Source organism: Magnolia sinica, chromosome 10, assembly GCF_029962835.1.
Source record: "Magnolia sinica isolate HGM2019 chromosome 10, MsV1, whole genome shotgun sequence".
In the NCBI taxonomy this organism is placed as follows: Eukaryota; Viridiplantae; Streptophyta; class Magnoliopsida; order Magnoliales; family Magnoliaceae; genus Magnolia; species Magnolia sinica.
Window position 1 is genome coordinate 51591376 of NC_080582.1, and position 22708 is coordinate 51614083.

Here is a 22708-nt window from a genome sequence, read left to right on the forward strand (position 1 = left end):
CACATTCTATTCCTAAATTGGGTTGAGGTTCGAATAAACTAACCTCCCCCTCATCATTGAAACCAAGTATGTCAAGTGAGTGAAGTGTGTCAGTATCATCATATTTGAAAGACACCCACATCTCTTGATCCTTCCTTTAAACTATCATTGAGATCGACTCTTCAAAAAATTGAACCGTATACTCATTAACACAATCCAACTCTTCATTCTCAATTTTAGTATTCTCCATAATTGCATCACGTGAACTCCACTGTTTTATATCTTTTATAAGTTCTTGAAGTCTTTGGAGTGTATTTTGCTGGCTGAGCTCTAGAGTTTGTATGGAATTTTGAAGTGAATTCTCTTGGATTGTTTCTTGTTGATCTCAGAGGTATAGGACCCAAGAGAATTATCACTATGGTGCATTGTTGATTCAACTTCCAAATTTTGATATTTTCACTAATCATAAGTAGGGAGTTGGGAATGAATAATTGGATTAGGTTGAGGGTGGGGTGAACTAGCCTCCATTAGCTTATCGAGGCGCGATTCAGGCGCTTCTATTGTTCTTTTGATGCTAGCAAAATTATCTGTGTAACCCTGAAGTGACTCATCTTGGATCATTTCTAATTAGGTTTCAAGAGTAAAGGACCCAAGAGAATTATCACTATGATGTATTGCTAGTTCATCTTCCCAACGTTGATGTTTCCACTAATTATAGTCATACGGGTCATAGGTGGGAGAATTTGATGGTTGTTGATACATATTATCACCCATACTATAATCATGCATTGTTTTCTTCTTATCTGATGGGTGATAATAGTTCTTGCTCCCATAATTATGATAACCCCAACACTCACTTATTGTTTTCTTAATTCATGGGGTGTAATTATTCTCCCGCTTATGATCCCGTCAGGATTTCTTAACCAGTGAAGCATTGTATTCCGTTTAGTTCTCGATGATGTTTTTAGAAAGATTTTGAGATGTAGGTTGTTTTCTAATATAATCATCTAACAGCCCTTCACAATTTCTCACATTCTCTAAAACTAGATCAGCATATTAATGTTCCCACTCTTGCATATACATGGTGAAACCCTAATTCTGAACCTAATCCTAAAATAAAATAAAATAAAATCTTACAGCAATAAGAAATCTAGAAATAGAAAGAGAATTAAAAAGAAGTTACCAAATTGGAGAAGATCTATGTTAGGACCCTACAAAAGAAAAAGGAAAGTGAATTAGTTTCTAAAAAATAAATAAGAAAGCAACCTAGTTTCTAAAAATGAAAAAGGAAAGTTTCTAAAAACAAAAAATAGAAAGTTTTTAAAACGAGAAAAGGAAAGTTTCTAAAAAAAAATAGTTTCTACAAACAAATTAGGAAATTTTCTAAACATAAAAATAGAAAGCTAAGTTATTTTTTAAAGTAAAACAGAAAAAACCTTAATCCTAAAACTAGAAAACAGAAAAACCCTAATCTTAACCTAATTCCAAAACTAGCTAATCTCAGAAAAACGCAACCATCAATCCCTGGCAACGGTGCCAAAAACTTGTTCACAACCCCAAGTGTAGGGTCGCAATGTAGTAATAATCTCGGTGAGACCGAGGTCGAATCCACAGGGACTAATCTCATGTGTCTTCTGAAAGTAACTAGAACTAAAACTAGAAGAAGATGTAAACCAAAATCTGGAATATTTGAGAGAGTGATTTTAAATAAGGTAATTAAAACTTATAAATTTAAAGGTGGTAACTAAGGTGCCAAGGATCTACTTGTAGCAATTGGGAAGCTACCTTGCATGAAAGTAACTAGAACTAAAACTAGAAGAAGATGTAAACCTAAATCTGGAATATTTGAGAGAGTGATTTTGAATAAGGTAATTAAAACTTATAAGTTTAAAAGTGGTAACTAGGGTGTCAAGGATTCACTTGTAGCAATTGGGAAGCTACCTTGTATGATTCAAAGACACAACTAGAATCAGAGTTTTATCCTATCCAATTGGTAAGAAGAGATTTGTCAGATCTCTAAGATTCTCATGGATCTAATCATCAATGGATGAGAGTTGTGAGGATTTGGAAGTGATTCCATCACCTAACCATGCCCAGGAGGTAAAGCAAACAATAGAATTTACCAATTCACAACTAATCCTAAGAGAAATGTGAATGTTAGGAAGGATTCCGTCATCCTACCATGCCCAAGGGACGATGGTGAACAACAGGATTTCCTAATTTCACAATCTCAATTAAGGAAAAGAAGATATCTCAAGCCATCGTAGATCTATTGTAATTTGTTAGAATAAACCATTAAAACCTAGCATATTCCTTCATAATCAAACTAGAATCGAAGAGAGTTCAATAAAACATAAATCAAAACAAAGTAAACATCTCAATCATGCTACAAGCTTCACCTCTTAGCCCTAGCTAAGAGGTTTAGCCAATCATAAACATGACTGAACTAGGAACTCTTAAGACGGCGGCTGCACCCTTCTTCTCCACTCCTTAAACCCTAAAAGATGCCTAGGGATGCCCTAGGGACTCCCATTTATAGTTGTGTATCGCCTCCTTTCGCACCGAGTTGGAAATTTTCAGAATCCGCCTCAAATTTACATAGTCCGCGCAAAATTTGTGTAACCCTCGACTGGTCGAGGATGACCTAATTTTTGATGATTTGGTCGCTGGAGTTTGAGTCGAGGAATCTTCGACCGGTCGAGCAGGCTCCTTCGACTAGTCGTGGATGGGCTTGGACTAGTCGAAGTGGGCAGATTTTTAAAGTTCCTTTTCTTCACTTCAAGTCCTCAATGATCCTTCTTCCTCACTTGGTTTTCTTGGATCTTTAGCATGTAAATTCTTCATTATCGGTCTCATAAGATCCATCCTTAGCTTTAGTGATTCTTGAGTGTTAAATCCATGCTTTTAGCATCCTTTTCATTCCAAGCTCTTAAATTCACCTTGCAATACAAACATGATTAAAATAGAACATTAAGCATTATCGTGTTCATAAAACCAAGTAATAAATGAGGTCCAATATGCAATATTTGACCCTCAACAGTGACTTAAGGGAGATAGACTTCAAAAGAAATTTAAGGAAATTTTGCTAACCAAGAAACTATTTTGATGCGACTAAATTGATGTTCAATGTGACCGAAGGCTAAACTCAATGCAATCGAAATGTAATAAAATTACGAAAATTAAAGTTGATTCCACGTCGATGAGAACTTTACCTATTTAAAGGGGTATTATAATCTTTCCTAAGTGCGAATTAGGGTAGAGGAGAGAGACTTAGGAGTTGTGGAGCTTCTTCGGAAGCATCCTTTCTTCTCAATCATTTGGTTCTAGTTTTTATTTTTCTAGTTTTTATTTATATTCGATTTAAGATGTTAGTCATGATTGGATTTAATTGATCTCCTAGATTAGGGAATGAATTAATTTGTAAATTTATCTGATCTATTATTACCTCCAAGTACATTAACTGCTTTCAATTCCTTGTGATGTGATTACTTAAATCTTCATGAGAGATCAAGCATATCATGATTTTAATCTATGTTGGATGTTTTTTTATATTATTGTATTATCTTCTAATTAGAATGGATTGGAATCTAATTCTAGTTGAGTTATCAACTCAAGAAGACAAATTAAATTTAAAGTCTATTAAATGGGGATTCCTAAATCCTTAGTCCTTTTGATAATTTTTCTACAACTCCTTTATTCCAATGGATTAAAAACCTAGACTAACTGTTTTTCTTAGATTAAATTCTTAGTATATTCTCTCTAAATTTCCTTTCGATCGACCTTGGTCTTACCGAGTTATTACTACATCGTAGCCCTATACTTAGGGTTGTCAACTCTTGGTTCGAAAACCGCACAAATTCAAAGTCGATGTCTACGATTTTATTGAAGAACTGGACTTTGAACTCATGGGTTTAGAAGAGGTCAAGAATGAGGGAGATAATGACTCAACTTTTGAACTCGAGGATCTCCTCGAAAATTTCATGTAAAGCACATGTTACACCTATTGACTTTAAGATGGTCAATCTCGGAACTCCCAACAATACTCAAGAAGTATGCCTTTGAAAGAACATGTGACGCCCCGTCACTGTGGTCACATGTGGGCGGGTGCTGATGTGGGCGGGACCTGAGGGTCTAGGGGAGCTACCAATGGCTGGCAGGCTATTGTGTACCCAGTGAGAGCCAGAACCTTGTCTCACATCGGAAGCACTGTCCAAAGTAATGCTGGTTATATGTGGGATCTAGCCTTCAATAGTATAACGCATTTTGGGGGCAACCCCGAGAACAAAGCCGTGCACCCTCAGGTAAAGTGGACAATATTATACTGTTAGGGCTGGCCTTTATAGAACATGTCTCCTGATAACAGGTAAAGGATGATCAAGTTCTTAAAACCACGGGTGTCAAGATTTACCTTCTCCTATGAAAACATGCCTAGGCTCGACAAAAACTTGGTTATAGATCATCTATCAAGGAAACTAGAAATTAAGTTGGTCAAGCAGAAGTTTAAGGGCTGTTTAGATCAGAGTAAATGGTGTTAAATTGGGAAATTAAGAGTAAATGGAGGGTAACATGACATTTGAAGTGTGTTTGGATGGGAGTAAAGGCATGAAAATGAAATAAAATGAAAGTAAATAGGCTAGCAAATTAAACCCTCTCTTATGAGAGTGGATTTAAAAGTAAATAGGGTGAAATGCCTTTTGAGATCCTCAGAGAGTTGGACGAGTAAACAAAAGTGCCACTATGTACATATCTCCAAAATAATATAATTGTTCACAACCCCAAGTGCAGGGCTGCGTAGTAGTAATAATCTCGATGAGACTGAGGTCAAATCTACAGGGACTTACTATATGTGTGCTTCCTGAAATAAATCAAAACTATAACTAGTATTTGGGTTAAACTAGAATCTGAAGTATAAAAGATTAATTTGATTTGTTTATCAAAGATAATGGAAAAACTAGAGTGCCAAGGATTCACTTGTAGCCATCTTAATGTTACCTTACTTGATTCAATCAATACTTCAATTGAAATCAAAGTCTTAATCTATCCAGTTGGATGATAGAGCGGTTAAAGCATAATGAAATTATGAACTTTCATTGGATTAGTTCCCTCATATAACACCAATCTAAAGATCGTAAGGAATTCAAAGCATCCACCTTGCCCGGAGATAATGATAGATCATGGAATTTTACAAATCACACAATTGCAAAACAATTAAGAAGATATCAAAAGCTTCCTAAGAAACTACAGTAACCAAAGTTAACAATAGAACATAATAAACTGAAAATATTCTTTCATTTAAAGTAAAATTCAATGGAAGTTCAGCATAAACTTGAATCAATGAAAGATAAACATTAAAATAAACTACAAGCTTCACCTCTTAGCTCTAGCTAAGAGATTAGTTAACCAAAGATATGATTAAACTAAAACTCTTAAAGAAAAACATAAAAACTAACTAGAAAGTAAAGAAAGAAATCCTTGGAGCAGCAACACTCCTTGCTCTACTCTTCCTACCCTAATTCGTGCTTAGAAGAACTCAGAGAACTCCTTTATATAGGCTTCAATTGGACCAACTTTGAAACCAACTTCAATTTATGCAGTTTACATAGCTTCGATGGGAGCTTCAATGGGACTTCGATGTCATTGAAGATCCACAGCTGAATTCGATTTGAATTTGAAAACTGTCAAAATTGTCTATGTAAGTCCTTATATGAGATCGCTCGACCTTTGATGGCATTGAACTTTCTTCAACATCATCGAAGATATGCTCGATGGGATTGAAAAATGTGCACAACTCTCCAGCAAGTTAATCCCAAAATTTATGATAATTCCGATGGCATCGAACTGATCTTCAATGAGATCAAAGGGGTCTTCGATGGGATCATTAATTACACCCATATATCCAGCAACCAAACTTGATTTTATCTAATTTTCCAATGGGATCGAGCTTCCTTCGTTGGCATTGAACACTTACTTCGATGTCATCGAAGCTGTGTTCGATGACATCAAACTGTCAAGTTCAGCAGCTCCATATTTCTGCACTTTGCAATCTCAAATTTCTTCCTTCTTTACTTGGTTTTCTTGAAACTTGGACTCTTGAAATCTTGATTCTTGGCCACCAAAGATCTAATCCTTGCTTTGGTAATTCTTGGGCATCAAATCTATGCTTTTAGGATCCCTTTCACATTTTGCTCTTAAAATCTCCTTACAAGACAAAACATGTAGAAATAAATTGATTAAGCATTATCATGTTCATAAAACCAAGGTATAAATAGGGGAAATATGCAATATTTTACACTAAACACACCCCACAACTAGCATTTTGCCCGTGACGAGCAAAACATGTGTGAAGCAATCTTTCAAAATTTTCAAATCCCAAAATATAAGAATGGAAGAATGACAATCTAGAGCTCAACATGATTAGTAAACACATGAAACAAGTCCTTTTTCATGAATTAACTAATATAATTAATTCAAACATCAAGTTCTTAGTGTGTTTGCCGGTACACAATTCACATTCCATAGAAGTCAACTTTTGTTTCATATTGTTAGCCATGTTCATCACTTCAAGGTGGAAGATCAACACAAGTTACTGATTCCGAACCTATCTTCTTTTCACTTATTTTCTAGCATTTTGATTTTGTATTGACAACTTTCACATTATTTTCAGTCTTTTTCTTCTTTTCCACAAATTTTTCATTAAAACACACAGAATAAGTAGCCCTTTACAGTTTCATTATTTTCTATTTGGTTCTTTTCTTCTTTTTCATTGTTTTTAAGGTAGATAAGTGTAACGTCTAGGAAAAATCCGCACAAAGACCCGAGTTCCACCTCGGGCAAAACAACCCAAGGACCGCATCTTGTCGTTTAATTTAGGTGGAATTTAGTTAAGTACTAAACTAAATAATCGTTGGACTAAGCTTGGGCCACCATTTTCACAAGTGAGAAGGCCAAAAACCTTGAGTACCACTGGCTCAATACTACATAAAGACCTAGGAGAAATCCCAAGGGCCTGTCACTCTCGGGAGTACATTGAAACCCCATATCGGACCTAGACCGGACGTCGACGGTCAGATGATCGCAAAACTATAGGACTATGTCCGTCCTACTGGGCTTGACAATCATTGCGGGAATCGAGCCCAAATGGTGTCCAGAAATGTCCAACTTGAGCCATGAGTGAAGTGTGTGAAAAACACGACTACCTTTAGAAAATGAACCAAAACTTAAGTGAATTGGGCCGTTCACTCTCACGCAAAGATGAGGATTTCAAACCTTCAGTTTCTCACCAAACTTGACCCATGGGGAAAGGAAATTTCTCTACACATATCCGTATAACAGTGGCCCCGATTGAGTAAGTATGACCGTTGATCTGACGCAGGCTCTCCACGGTCGATCGACTTATCCAATCACATCGAAATTGTGTCCTGACATGGATCTATTGTCAGGGAGCGTACCCTATGACATAGATGGGTCGTGGGCCTCCCTATGAGCTCTGTACGTCAGAAACAGCCGCCCAAAGGGTATAAACTATGTATAAGGTGACTCTGGGGCCATTTACATCACTTCTGGGCTTATAAATAGCCCTTATTTCTCACCCTCACTCCCATACACGAATTTCACAAAAACCATAAGGGAGAGAGAGTAGAAAAGAGGAGAAAAGAGGAAAGAGAGGAGAGATTTTGGGAGATTGCTGTAGGAATCCTCTCTCACGAATCTACGCACCAAATCGCCGCCCCGTTGCGCTACCAAGTCTTTTTTAATTACAATTTTGGGTAAGAAATCATAACCCTAATATCGTTGTAGAGATCTAAGATAGCTTTCATTAACCTAGCTAACCTGTTTCGCCATTTAGGTGCCCAACGTTCCATTTTCGAAAACGTAGAGTTTAGACCGAGTCTGAGTCGAGCATCCTGACGAAAGGTGCAGAGTATAAACGCTTAGGTTACGATTTATTAATACTTTCATGTTAGCTAATGATTTATGTCTGACTTGATTGCTACCGTATTGTCTTAGATACGTCGATTTCGGTATGATATACACCTATGAACTGTGATGAGTAAGATGCATCCCACGTGTTTGTTGAAATGTTTGAATGAGCATTTGAAAATGATTTGTGCTTGCCATGATTACTGATCTAGGACTCCTCATTGTCATATGCATGCTGATCTCTTTGTATAAGGAATTGTTAAAACATATGTTGTAACTAACCTAGTCTATGTGTTTGATAAATTGTCTGAGTGAGAAATTGTTGATAATTTGTATTTACTATGAGTATTAAGATAGGATTCTTTATTTCCTTATGCATATGTATAATTTCCTTTATGTAATCATATTTTCCTCTATGTAATTAATTGATAAAATGCAAGTGCTTGGTAACATGGTTGATGTGTTTGATGAAATGCCCAAATGAGGAATCCACTTGGATTATTTGTTAAATGTTGAGATGAATATCACATGTAATTGTTAGCAGCATGTGAGTAGGATTGAGGCTACAACGTAGCCTAGGTAATCGGTAATAGTACCTGTTCGGGTGGCCATATTAGTCTCGCCACATTGGGTAAACTCGATGAATCTGGGTCACACGACGATTGTCAACAGTGGTTAGACCACGAGGGGTCCTTATGTGCTCCATGTCGATTAAGTCAGCGTGTGCCCGTACCAATCAAGCTTGCCTAATGAACCGATTGACCTATTGTGTGTTTACCATGTATGGACACAACTGCTTGAGTCTAAGATACCCCTCACCAATGTAAAGATCCACTTTAACCATGGTACCATGATCCACTAAGACTCATGAGCCGGGCATGTTATATGGGACACTGTGTTCGTGCTGTCGGCCTACGCTGGGGTGACGAGCCTCCCCGTAGTGACCAATGAGCAACTAAAACTCGTGAGCTAGGCATGGTGGTATGGGATACCGTGTTCATGTTGTCGGCCTACAATGGGGTGACGATCCACCCCTTAGTGACCGCGAGTATAATTTCTTGTAACTTGCCTATCGTATGCGTTTCATTTGGAGTGATGACCCTACAACTTGCCTATTGTATGTGCTTAACTAGGAGTGACAAACCTAGATGGATCCTTCGATTTGTGTCAATGATATAAAGGAAGGTACCCTAACTTCCCAAACTTGCTATATGAATGAGCTTAATTAATTACTTGGCTAACACGACAATACATCGCACTGCATTAGTTAGGATGTGCTTTAAAGGTGATGAAGTTGCACTGTTTTGAGGAAGTGTTGTTATATGCAAAATAGGTTATCGAAGTCTCTTGTGTGGGAGCTTCGATGCGAGGGCATACATCATAACTTGCACTCCATTTCTGCATTAAAAAGAGTAGTTAGGAAGTGATTCTTTGTTTTCTTTATCATTACTGCTTAATTGACTTGATAACATGTTAACTTTTTCCTTATAGAACCAGTGAGTTGATCACTCACTCCCACTCTAGGACGGTGTTTTAAAACACCAACCAGACTCTGATTTTAATGCAGGTGCAGATGAAGTCTTTGCAATGGAGCAGGGCTTCTTTGATGAGGAGAAGGAATTCTCCTACTTTCACCTCTGGAGTAGGTCGATGCAAACCTCGTGCCAATGCACAGGGACCACTGGGATATCTGGCTTAGTTGGACACTTTACATTTCCATATTTGTTCATTTTGAAACAATACATGTATGTATTGAACCCGGTTCCATACTCATACTCTGGAGGTTTTATGAAACACCTACATGCTTAAATAGATATGTTTTAGACTTTCTCTTAATTTAATTATATTCAGAGTATGATATGTTGTTTAGTATAATCCCATGCATGCTTAACTCATTAACATGGATGAAATCTGAACATCATCATCCATGCTGCATAACTGAGATTCTGAATCTCGGGAGTATAGCTTTACTCGACCCTTGAAATTTGAGGCATTACGATTTGGTATTAAAGCATGATTTGGATTAAACTGGACCTGGGTTATAGGCTAACATGATGCACTCTGACGCACTCTGACTTAGGAAGGGGGCGATAGAATTTAGGGACGATATTAGGATCTCAAAGTTTCACCGACAGGTGAGACCAAATGCTGTAATTTAGCCCACAACGTATGACTGAGGGACTTATATCACATGTAGTGACCTAAGTCACCTCTGGGCCATTAGTCGACGGGTGTGAGTCGTCAGTGATGAATTTCAAACCTGAAACGGATCCAGGTGGCACGAATACACATGCGTTAGACCACAAAAACTGACCTTACGGGCCTAAAGACCCAAACCAAGGTGTTTGGTGGGCCCCACGAACCAAAAACCATCACCAGAGGGGGTGGCCACCACTCGATGGCGGGGGCACCGCCGGACTGATCAGACAAGTACGATGGTGCCGCGGGATCGGTGGCGCACCATCGACCTCACCAGATGGGTGCGGTGGCACCACACGATCGGCGGCGCACCGCTGGCCAAACCAGCGGGGCGCGGCGACGTCGCGGGATAGGCTTTGTGCCGCCACCGGCTGAGCAAGGTGGGTCCCTCCCACGTGTGGGGGCCCCCTTTCACTTGTCCATTCTACCCTTTAAACCCATTTCACACCCCTTCCAACCATTTTCACACCTCCAAACCTCTCTTAAACTCCTTCCCTCTCCAAAATCTCCATTTCTAAACTCTTAGGTTCATCTTCTTCCTTGCATTCTTCATTTCTACCCACTCACAACCCCAATCACTCTTAATCCTTCAAATCTCTCCCATATTCTCACTCATTTGAGCACAAAACCCTCCTTTTTGTATCTCATAATCCTTAAAGTGTTTTCATCTCCATGGCTCTTTTTGAGATTGTGGTCGTCATCTTCTCCATTTCAACCTCCTTTCCCTTATGGGAAAGAAGAGAGCGGCACCGGATGACACCGCGCTTAGTCGTTCGAGTCGCTCTAAAAAGAAGACAAGTGCGAGCGCTGAGTGGAGATCGAAGCGAGACCTCGACCCTCAAATCCCGATAGAGAGGTCTCCACCGACGAGCACCGAACTTGGTAAGTTTTGAAATCTCAAGGTTGTTTTCGAAGCTCACGTGGATGAGAAATTATTTGGGATATATCCAATGATCAACCACCTCCTGGAGAATGGGTGGGGTCCCATATTTGAAGGAAAAACACATGTTAGTGAGGGCACCGTACGAGCCTTTTATGCACACATAAGGGACCCAACTCTTGAGCTTCTCCAGTTTACCATCCCGTTGGGGAGAACAGAAACCAGGGTCGATATGGATATCATGGCACATATCATGAGAGTAGAGCATGGTGTTGTGCATGCCAGCAAGACAAATCTCGCTAGTGGATGGGAGAGAGATCCCCGCACTCGCTTCCTTTACGCCCAACTTGTTAATTAGAGGCGAGGGAACAGTCTTGCATTGATACGTATGATGGAAGATTACCACCTGCTCTACCATATATGCACGTACAACGTGTACACTAAATGAAGCAACCACATAGAATAGTGGACTTCCTGTACCGAGTGGACTTCCACCTGCTCTACCTATATGCACGTACAACGTGTACACTAGATTTATAGTGGACTTCATGTACTGAGTTGGACAGGGAGAAAAGCTATGCCTACCTACTCTTGCCTTGACCTAGATAGTTAATACTACATGGTCTACTCGGGGGGACTCATCCCTCCCATTCGGACAACTCATCTGCAAGATTGCTTGCAACTTCGGATTCAAGATCCACATGGACAACCTCGCCCTTGTCCATTTCATCAACGAGACTACCCTCAACAACATGAAAATAGGCCCCAGGCAATGCCAAGCTAGAATTGAAGAATTCAGGGATGAGATAGAAGAAGAGACTGAAGAAGAGGAAGACAGTGAAGAAGAGGAACAGGAGGAAGAAGAGGAGGCCTAGGACTCAGACGGGGGGCCTCCTACTGCTCATGATAGCTGCCAAGACCAGGCCACCCTAGACGCTCGCATGACAAAGATCGAGGAAAACTAGGCCTACTCGAAGAAGAAGTTTGAGGAAAACTAGGCCTACCAGAAGTAAAAATTCAAGAGGATGTCCCGTACCCTGAAGGCCCTCCTGTACTACATGCAGGACAGGGAGCACCTCTGTCTTTGCCAGAATTGAAGGATTAGTAGTATAGTTGTAGTTTCTTTCCGTTTCTTTTTGTAATAGCCTTGGATAGGCTTAGTTTAGATGTTAGATTAGTAAGTGTTGAAGCCTTTTGTTAGTTAGCTTTCATGTATCCTTTGTCATAGTACATGTAATGCCACATCATATGTAACTGTGACAAATTTTTTTGAATGAAATGCATGAAGCTTCTTTTGTTTAGAAATGTGTGGAATGGTTGGGAAAAGTTGATGATGTTATCTTAATCCTATAAATGTTGTACCCTATGTTGTATATAGGGAATGCCTCCTAAAACTACTCGGAACATGGCACGTCTCCCACTTGGCGTGTTGGTTGACGGGGCCCCTCTCCCGAGCGATAGCCAAATGGACCCTAGTTTGGGTTCGAGTAGCGAGACGATACCGGATTCACAACCGGCCACTGGCCCCACAAATGGGCCAACGCCAAGTGCACCACCCGTTCTTCGTCGACGCCACACATGCCTCAGGCAGCCTCTCCCCCTGATAGGTTGGAGTAGATGATGCTCTTAATGCAACAGCAACAATAGGTTCTAGCAACTATAGGGGCTATCGCATAAAACATGAATGTGGCCCCGTCGATGCCACACGTACAGGCTACTGGGACTATGACTGTAAGTGGCCTGTTTAAATGCTTTCATCACCTCCGTCCTCCCACTTTTGTAGGTACTCATAGACCCGAGGAGGCTGAGTACTGGTTGGATCACATATCCAAGATATTGAAGCCATTACACTATACTGAAGCGGAACAGGTCGAGCTTGTTACATATATGTTTGAAAAAGAGGCTAGTCTCTGATGAGATAGAATCATACGAACAGTTCCCATAAGATTTGCATGGACGTAGGACAAGTTAGAAATATGTTTCCATGGGAAATACTTCCCCCTCACTTATCATAATGAAAAAGAGGGCGAATTCCTCCACCTTTGATAAGGGTGAATGACGGTGGTAGAATACGAGAACCGTTTCACGGAGCTGGCTAGATATGCTCCTTTGATTTTGGAAAATGAGTCAATGAGAATGCGATGATTTTCAGAAGGGTTGTGGGCTGGCATCCGCACCAAAATGTGTTGCGCTAGCATCCCCAACTATGCTGAGCTAGTGAACATGTCTCTGCAAGCTAAGCAAGATAGTGAACGGGTGTCTCGAACGCGCATGCCAATGGGCCCAAGGCCTAGGCCTGAATTGCATAACCGGCCATTTCTTGGCAAGAGGCCACGTGTGAAATTGCCTCCAAGACCAATGGCTCTGCCCGCTCAGCAGAGGCGATCTGATCTTTGGTGTACCTATTATAACAAAGCAGGCCATACTAACCCCTTCTGATTTACCAAGATGAAGGATAACAGCTACACGCCGCCTCAGAGGGTCAACCGCCAGTCACCGCATACTATTTCAGCTCCACCTCTATGATCTTTAGCACCTGCACAACTATGCAACTGACCTCCTATATCTTGAAATAGGCTACCTCAACAACCTATGATAGCGCCGCCTAACCTCCCACAACAAGCTCGCGTACATGCACTCACCGCCGAAGCATCTGAATCTGCGGTTGCAGTACTGCTAGCCTTTGAAGTCACTGCCCATATCCAAGGTACACCTGTATTTCTGTTAGTGGACACCGGGTCCACTGTTTCAATGATAGCATGCTCTACAGTCAAGCAATTAGGGTTGGACACTACCCCTATGGTTGGGGTGAGAGTCATCGCCGTAGCAGGAACCTTTTCAGACGCCACTAAGCATTGTAGGTGTTGCCCGATAGACTTAGGGGGCAGAGTGGTGTGCATCGACCTGGTTTTAACTAAGATATATCATTACGACGTCATCCTTAGCATGGATTGGCTGACTGAAATGAAGGCAGAAATCGACTGTGAAACCAGATTGGTGACAGCCCATGGGCCCGAGGGCACGACCTTCACTTTCCCAGTTCAGGTCAGTTGTCCCTACCGCATTCGTAGTTACGCTTCCCTATTGGAAAATTGTGATGGCCCATTATTGAGGGTCGAATGTTGCATATTAGACCCCAGTTATTACCTAATTTTATGAGCATTATACTAGTTAACGCCCTATTTTAATCATGTTTGTGATGCAAGGTGAATTTAAGAGCCTGGACTGGAAAAGGATACTAAAAGCATGGATTTGATGATCTGAAGTCACCAAGGCAAGGGACAGAATCCAGGGGTCCAAGATCGAAGAAATTACAAGCCAGAGATTTGAGGAAATCAGGCCACTCACGTTAAACGGGCCTGAAAATCATCTAGAATGCAAGATCACAGGGTTCTCACCATCCATTCAGCTCGAAACTTTATATCTGGCCTGAGGACAATAAATTAACCATACACGTCAAATTTCAGCCCTTAAATCCCTATGAAAGTGGCCCAATAGACAGATCATTCCATAAATCATTGATTTTGGGCCCACTTGATATCTTGATTGCTTCAAAATTGGTCTCGACATCTTAAATAAGATGAGAAAATGGATGGACAGATCGGATCTCTTATTAACATCATAGTGGACCCCACCTTTAGTGGAGTGAGCATAGTGCACATGTGCACTAGCTATGCACTGCAACTCAAAGTCGGGTCAAACCAACTTTGACCCGCAGCAGCTGCCAAAAATGGAAACTTTCGTTTCTTCTGCGTGAAACAGGGGCACTGTTTGAAAGTCGGTGGGCCACCATCATGGCCCACATGGACAATCCAATCCATCCATCATGAAGATGAGCTCGAGCGGGTCAAACCCAAGTCGACTGTGTGTAACCGTGCACACGCACACGCCGGCTACAACAGTCAAAAGAAGGACATCCCGCCATGTTCGAAGCAGTACAACAGATGTGATTCTTTGGGCCACACCAATTTCGGATCCAAAACTTAGTTTTTCCAGCCAAGATTCCATGAGGCAGCTAATGGACGGAGTGGATTTCTCCGTCGACATTGATCATGGGCCCCACCAAGCTTCAGCGTAAGAAGTTTACGCAGCAAACTACATTTTGGTTCGTTCAGTGATCTTGGCCAGGATCGGACCATCGATCCTAGCCATTCAAATTACTCCCACGTGACTTTCGACCAAACCCAAGGAGCCTGATCGGATTGGATCTCGCATCAGATCCCTGTTTTTGCAGCGAAAGGAAGAGCTTCTCATGTGTATTTTTCTGCTACGCACGGTTGCTGCGTAAATAGCAACAACATCGGTTCTCCACAGATAGCTCCCATCCACCGTCTTCAGAACCTATAAAAGAGAGAGAGAACGTGAGAAAATCATCAAATCTTAGGACGTTGCAATAGAAAGTTGTTAGTTTTAGAGTTTTTTCTTTTGTTTTCTTGTTTTCCTTTTTAATTTTTAAGAGTTATAGCCTCATCATGTCAGGCTAAACCTCTTAGGTAGGGCTAAGAGGTGAAGCTTGTGGCATGATGGGAACATCTTTACGGCTTTGATTCATGTTGAACCTAATATTGATTTAGTTTGAATTTAAGGAATATCTTCAGTTTTCAATGGTTTGTTGTGACTGAAATTACAATAGATTTGCGATGACTTTGAGTATTTCCTTTTCCTTATTGTGATTGTGAAGTTAAGGAGCCCTGTTGTTCACCATTGCCCATTGGACATTGTTAGATGATGGAATCCCTCCTAAAATTCATACATCACTCAGATTGGCTGTGGATTGGTTTAATTATGTTTCTTTACTTTGTCTCATGGGCATGGTTTGGTGATGGAATCCATTCTAATTTACATCAGTCTTATCTCTTGAAAACTAGATCAAAAGAAGTTCAGATTTGATTTTCATGGTAATATCTTCCAACTGGATGAAGATGGGACTCGAAGTCCAGTTGAGTTCATGAATCAAGCGTAGATCTCCCTGATGTCTACAAGTGGATCCTTTGCACCGTAGTTTCCTACCTCTAATTTCTACAAGTTTTTAGATTAATATTTTACCATTATTCCCTTACATTCACTCAATTTAGATTTCATCTTATTCTAGTTCTAGTTCTAGTTGTTTGCAGATTACGTACAGGTTTCAGTCCCTATGGATTCAACCTCGGTCTTACCGAGTTTATTACTACATAACAACCCTATACCTGGGGTGTGATCAAGTTCTTGGCGCCGTTGCCGGGGATTGACGGTTACATTTTCTGAAATTAATTAGTTTTGGGATTAGTTTAAGATTAAAATTTTTCTAACCTTTTTAGGTTTTCCTAATTTTTAGAAACCAACCTGTTTTCCTGTTTTGTAGGATTCCGACATATAGTTTCTAAATTGGTAATCTCTTTCTAAGTTATTAGTTTTTCTAACTTACTTTCTAAATCTAGGTTAGAACTTTCCTAATTTATTTTTTAAAACTTTCTATTTTTCCTTTTTTCAAAAATTTTCCTCTTTTAGAAACTAGTTTACTTCCTGTTTTTAGGTTTGTAGGAACTTTATAACTTTAGAAACTAATTTCATTTGTTTTCTCTTACAGGATCTTAATATAGGCACTCCAACCTGGTAACTTCCTTCTAACTTCTCCTCCTTTTACTTTCCATACTATTGTAGGATTTTTATTTTATTTTCTTTTAGGAGTAGATTTAAGGTTAGGGTTTCACCATGGAAGAGTGGGTATATCATTATGCTGAGATAAATAAGAGATATTGGGGAGGAACGTTTAATGATTTTTATGGAATTAGACCTATATCTCAAAATTTTTCTCAAACCATCATCGAGAACAAATTGGAATATTATACTCCATCGGTTAATAAGTCCTTACGTGACCATAATTATGAGAATGAGGACTATTATCAACCATCATATTCTCGCAATTATGATCCGTATGACTATATCCAATAGAAACATCAAAATTGGAAAAATGAACCAACAACATGTTATAATGATTATTCTCTTAGATCCCATACCTTTGAGATCCAACAAGAAACGATCTAAGAGGATTCATTTCAGCGTAACATGGCCTGTCTTGCGAAAATTAACAAATCGTTGGAAGCGCATAATTCACGCCTTGATAAGGTAGAGGAGGCTCGTTCATCCCAGCCACAATTCATTGTAAAAATACAATGCGAGGAAAGTGATCCTAACTCGCTTTTGAAGAACTCTGGAATTACGAATGGGGAGTTGAAGTCCATTAATGAGCATATGGTTCAATTTCCTGATGAGTTGATCTCGATGAGGTCTAAAGGAATGGTCAAGAGATGTGGGTATCTTTCAAATACAGTGATGATGACACACTTCCCTCATATGACACACAGGATTTCAATGATGAGATAAAGGTTAGTTTATTCGAACCTCAACCCAATTCAGGAATGAAATGTGAGGAAAGCGATCTCATCCCAAGTATGCACTACTGCACGAAATTAGACGATGATGCATATTGGGATGACTATTATGAACATGTAGCCCAAATTCCCCTAGAATCAATCTCAAGTTTGGTCCAGGTCAATGATCAAGACGTACACGAAGTGGTCGGTCATAATGAGCCACTCCTCTCACCTGACATGTCTGATTTAAAAGTGGAGGATGAGCCCCTTACAACTGACCCTTCTAACTCTTGTGAAAGATATTTGGACCACTCCTCTGAATCGAATGATGATGTGATTCGGGAGAAGGACGAGTTGCTCACTACGACTCTAGAATTTGAAACCACTCAGTTGAGGCCACCATCTGAGATGTATGTGTTTAACAATTCAACGCCTCGATTGAGTAGTTTCAATGAACAGATTAATCACATCGATGCTTCCCCTATTGATCTTCAATCTATCTGTACAGGACTGGAGCAAGAGAGCGTACCTCCATCCACTTTCAAAGATGATGGATTCTTTAGGCAGATCATCACGAGCTCCAATGTGGAACATAAGTCACGCTCAACTGAATTTTCCAACTCTTTGGATGATTGTTTGGCACACTTTGTAGATTTAAATGATCTCATGTCAAAACATAAAGTGGATGCCTTGCAAAATAATACCTCAGTCGATGTCATGGACCGAGAGAACCCTCATTCTGAAGCCCTTTCTTCCACAGACCCTGAATGTTTACCATTAAAGGAAGAGGAGCTGAAAATTGAACCAAAGTCTAGAACTTCGGAATGTGTTGAGACTACATTACTTCCTGAGAATTTTTCTGAATTTTATCTACCTGTAGTCTCCGATTCACCATCGGGTACTAACTCTGAAACTTTCTCTATCACAGGTGAATCATATATACTTTGGACACCTTAGGAAATTAAAAGGAAACCTTATGCTGAGGTTTATAAATTTCTCTGGAAATCTATGCTCTAGGGCATCTAAGCCTATTGTAAAAAGGGCTTTTGGATGATCTTGTTGAGAAACCTACTGAGAAATTTATCACGATACTGGCCAGAAGAGGAACCTTGCGGCATGAATGAGTAGTTTTCCCCTGCTTTCATGGAACTAAGGTAGTTTGCTTATGTCGTTCTAGGTTAAATGGTTTTATGCCACTAGGTTAGTTTGCTTTCCAGTTGCTTTAGGATAGTTTGGTTAAACTCTTGTGCTCAGCTACTCTCACACTGATATCTTTGGAAAAGACTCTAGACTTTTTCATCCAGGTACTATCTTTCCATCACTTCTCCTTTACTTTTGTTGTCCCATGTGCATTGCATGCTCATTTCTTTTACATTGAGGACAATGTATATTTTAGGTTTGGAGTGGGCAATTAGGTCACTTAATCAGTGTTTTCTCGGTCTTAAAGCAAAAATTGTGAAAATTTTTACAATTTTTCTAGAAATTCTTATGAATTCGAAGTGATTTTGACAGCCATCGTTGATTTAGAATTAGAAGATGCACAGTGTTGGGGATTTATATATCTTGGATCTAGCTATCTGATAGATTTTACAATTGAGTTCGAATTATCAATCCATGATTAGAAGTTGTAAACATTGATTGAGTCATTATTTCACATGTCACATCTCGCTTACACATTGAGGTTTCAGAGTTTCAGTTAGATATTGAAGGAATAACCTGGTAATCCGTAAGCATAAAAGGAACCAACCTAAGAAAATTGAAGGGATTGGACGAATGGTCTTTCCCCATAGGTTTGCTCCCTATAGGTGAAGGTTTAATTCCCCAAGGTTGACATTAGGAAAGGGTTGGGCAAATGGTCTTCGCCATAGGTTTGCTTCCTATAGTTGAGGATTTGATTCCCCCCTTTAGCGTTACTTTTAATGGAAAAATCAAAAGCTGAAAGAATGAAAAAATGATCTGTGAGGCAAGTTTTGGTTTAGGTTTTGGTTGTCATGATTTCCTTTGCTAGTTACCAATGATATCATGAAATAGAGAAGTGAATCTTAATGATGATAAGCCGAGATCTATACACCCATGGAACTCAATGTTTAGAATTTTTCTAATTGATGGATTAATATTTAGAACTTGATTATGAAGCTTACCGTGCACTTGAGTCCAGGAGAAACTAATGCCTAACATTTATGAATCTTAGAATTCTAGTATCTAGATTGTTTTTTAAAAAATCACTCAAGTTCACAGAAATTGTCTCGTAATTATCAACTTATTTTTCGTATACTTTGCTCGGGACTAGCAAAATCTTGGTTGGGGGTTGTGTTGAGGGTGCATATTAGACCCCAGTTATTACGTCATTTTACGAGCATGATACCGGTTAACGCCCTATTTTAATCGTTTTTGTGACGCAAGGTGAATTTAAGAGCCTGGACTGAAAAAGGATACTAAAGCATGGATGTGATGCTCTGAAGTCACCAAGGCAAGGGACAGATTCCAGGGGTCCAAGATCAAAGAAATTACAAGCTAGAGATTCGAGAAAATTAAGCCACTCACATTAAACGGGCCCGAAAATCGTCTAAAATGCAAGATCATAAATTTCTCACCATCCATTCGGCTCAAAACATTATATCTAGCCTGAGGACCATAAATTAACCGTACACGTCAAATTTCAGCCCTCAGTTCCTTATGAAAGTGGCCCAACGGACAGATCAACCGATAAACCATTGATTTTGGGCCCGCCTGATGTCTGGATATGCTTCAAAATTGTTCTCTACAGCTTAAATAAGATGAGAAAATGGATGGACGGATTGGATCTCTCATTAACATCACAGTAGACCCCACCTTGATTAGAGTGTGCATAGTGCACATGTGCACTAGCTGTGCACTACAACTCAAAGTCGAGTCAAACCGACTTTGACCTGCAGCAGCTGCTAATAATGGAAACTTCCATTTCTTCTGCATGAAACAGGGGCACCGTTGGAAAGTCGGTGGGCCACCATCATGGCCCACATGGACAATCCAATCCGTCCATCATGAAGATAAGCTCGAGTGGGTCAAACCCAAGCTGACTATGTGTAACCGTGCACACGTACACGCCTGCTACAACAGTTAAAAGAAGGCCATCCCACCGCATTCAAAGCAGTACAGCAGATGTGATTCTTTGGGCCATGCCAATTTCGGATCAAAAACTTGGTTTTTTAGGTGAAGATTCCACGAGGCAGCTAATGGACGGAGTGGATTTCTCCTTCGACATTGATCATGGGCCCCACCAAGCTTCAGCGTAAGAAGTTTACGCAGCAGACTCCGCGTCCAGAGAGGCCCGTACTTTTGGTCCGTTCGGTGATCATGGCCAGGATCGGACCGTCGATCCTAGCCGTTCAAATTACTCCCATGGGACTTTCAACCAAACCCAAGGAGCCTGACCGAATTGGATCTCACATCAGATCCCTATTTTTACTGCGAAAGGAAGAGCTTCCCATGTGTGTTTTTCTGCTACGCACGGTTGCTGCGTAAACAGCAACAACATCAGTTCTCCACAGACAACTCCCACCCACTGTCTTCAGAACCTATAAAAGAGAGAGAGAACGTGAAAGAATCATCAAATCTTAGGACGTTGCAAGAGAGAGTTGTTAGTTTTAGAGTTTTTTCTTTTGTTTTCTTGTTTTCCTTTTTATTTTTTGAGAGCTATAGCCTCATCATGTTAGGCTAAACCTCTTAGGTAGGGCTAAGAGGTGAAGCTTGTGGCGTGATGGGAACATCTTTACGGCTTTGATTCATGTTGAACCTAATATTGATTTAGTTTGAATTTAAGGAATATCTTCAGTTTTCAATGGTTTGTTGTGACTGAAATTACAATAGATCTGCGATGACTTTGAGTATTTCCTTTTTCTTATTGTGATTGTGAAGTTGAGGAGCCCTGTTGTTCACCATTGCCCATTAGACATGGTTGGATGATGGAATCCCTCCTAAAATTCATACATCACTCAGATTAGCTGTGGATTGGTTTAATTATGTTGTTTACTTTGTCTCATGGGCATGGTTTGGTGATGGAATCCATTCTAATTTACATCCGTCTTATCTCTTGAAAACTAGATCAAAAGACATTCAAATTTGATTTTCATGGTAATATCTTCCAACTGGATGAAGATGGGACTCGAAGTCCAGTTGAGTTCATGAATCAAGGGTAGATCTCCCTGATCTCTACAATTGGATCCTTGGCACCCTAGTTTCCTACCTCTAATTTCTACAAGTTTTTAGATTAATATTTTACCATTATTCCCTTACATTCACTCAATTTAGATTTCATCTTGTTCTAGTTCTAGTTCTGGTTATTTGCAGATTACGTACAGGTTTCAGTCGCTATGGATTCGACCTTGGTCTTACTGAGTATATTACTACATAACAACCCTATACTTGGGGTGTGATCATCCGTCACTTGGGGACACGCCAGTAGTCCAAGATTTCATAGATGTGTTCAAAACGATCCCTGGACTACCTACTCAGCACGAGATCGACTTTACCATTGACCTTGTGCCAGGTGCGACACCTATCTCCTTACCGACGTACCACATGCCTCCGTCTGAAATTGAGGAATTGAGGAAGCAAATTGATGATTTATTGGACTCGAATTTTATACGGCTGAGTGTATCTCCTTGGGAGCATCTGTGTTGTTTGCAAAAAAGAATGATGGATCACTGCGGTTGTATAGATTATCGCAGGCTAAATAATGTCATGGTAAAGAACAAGTATCCTTTACCCAGGATAGATGACCTGTTTAACCAATTGAAGGGGGCTCAATATTTTTCTAAGATAGACTTACAATTCGGGTATTATCAGTTACATATCAGGAATGAAGACGTATAGAAAACAACTTTCAGGGCTAGCTTCGGGCACTACGAGTTCTCGTGATGCCGTTTGGACTTACAAATGCACCAGCCGTATTCATAGATCTCAAGAACCAGGTATTTCGGCCGTATCATTACTGATTCGTCATCGTATTCATAGATGACATTTTGATATACTCAAAGAGTCGAAAAGATCACGAAGAACACTTGCGAGTAGTCCTTGATACTCTTAGGAAGAATCAGTTGTTTGCACAGTACCAAAAATACGACTTCTGGAATGAAGAAGTCAAGTTCTTAGGACACGTGATTTTCAAAAAGGAATCATTGTAGACCTTGCCAAGGTGACCGCGGTACAAGACTGGGAGAAGCCCAACTTAGTTACAAAAGTGAGGAGTTTCCTCGAACTTGCCTTCTATTATCGCTGATTCATTAAAGATTTCTCCAAGATAGCCCGACCTTTGTCTCAACTTACTCAGAAGGATCTTAAATTTGCTTGGAATGAGAAAGTAGAGGCAACCTTTCTAGAATTAAAGGACAAG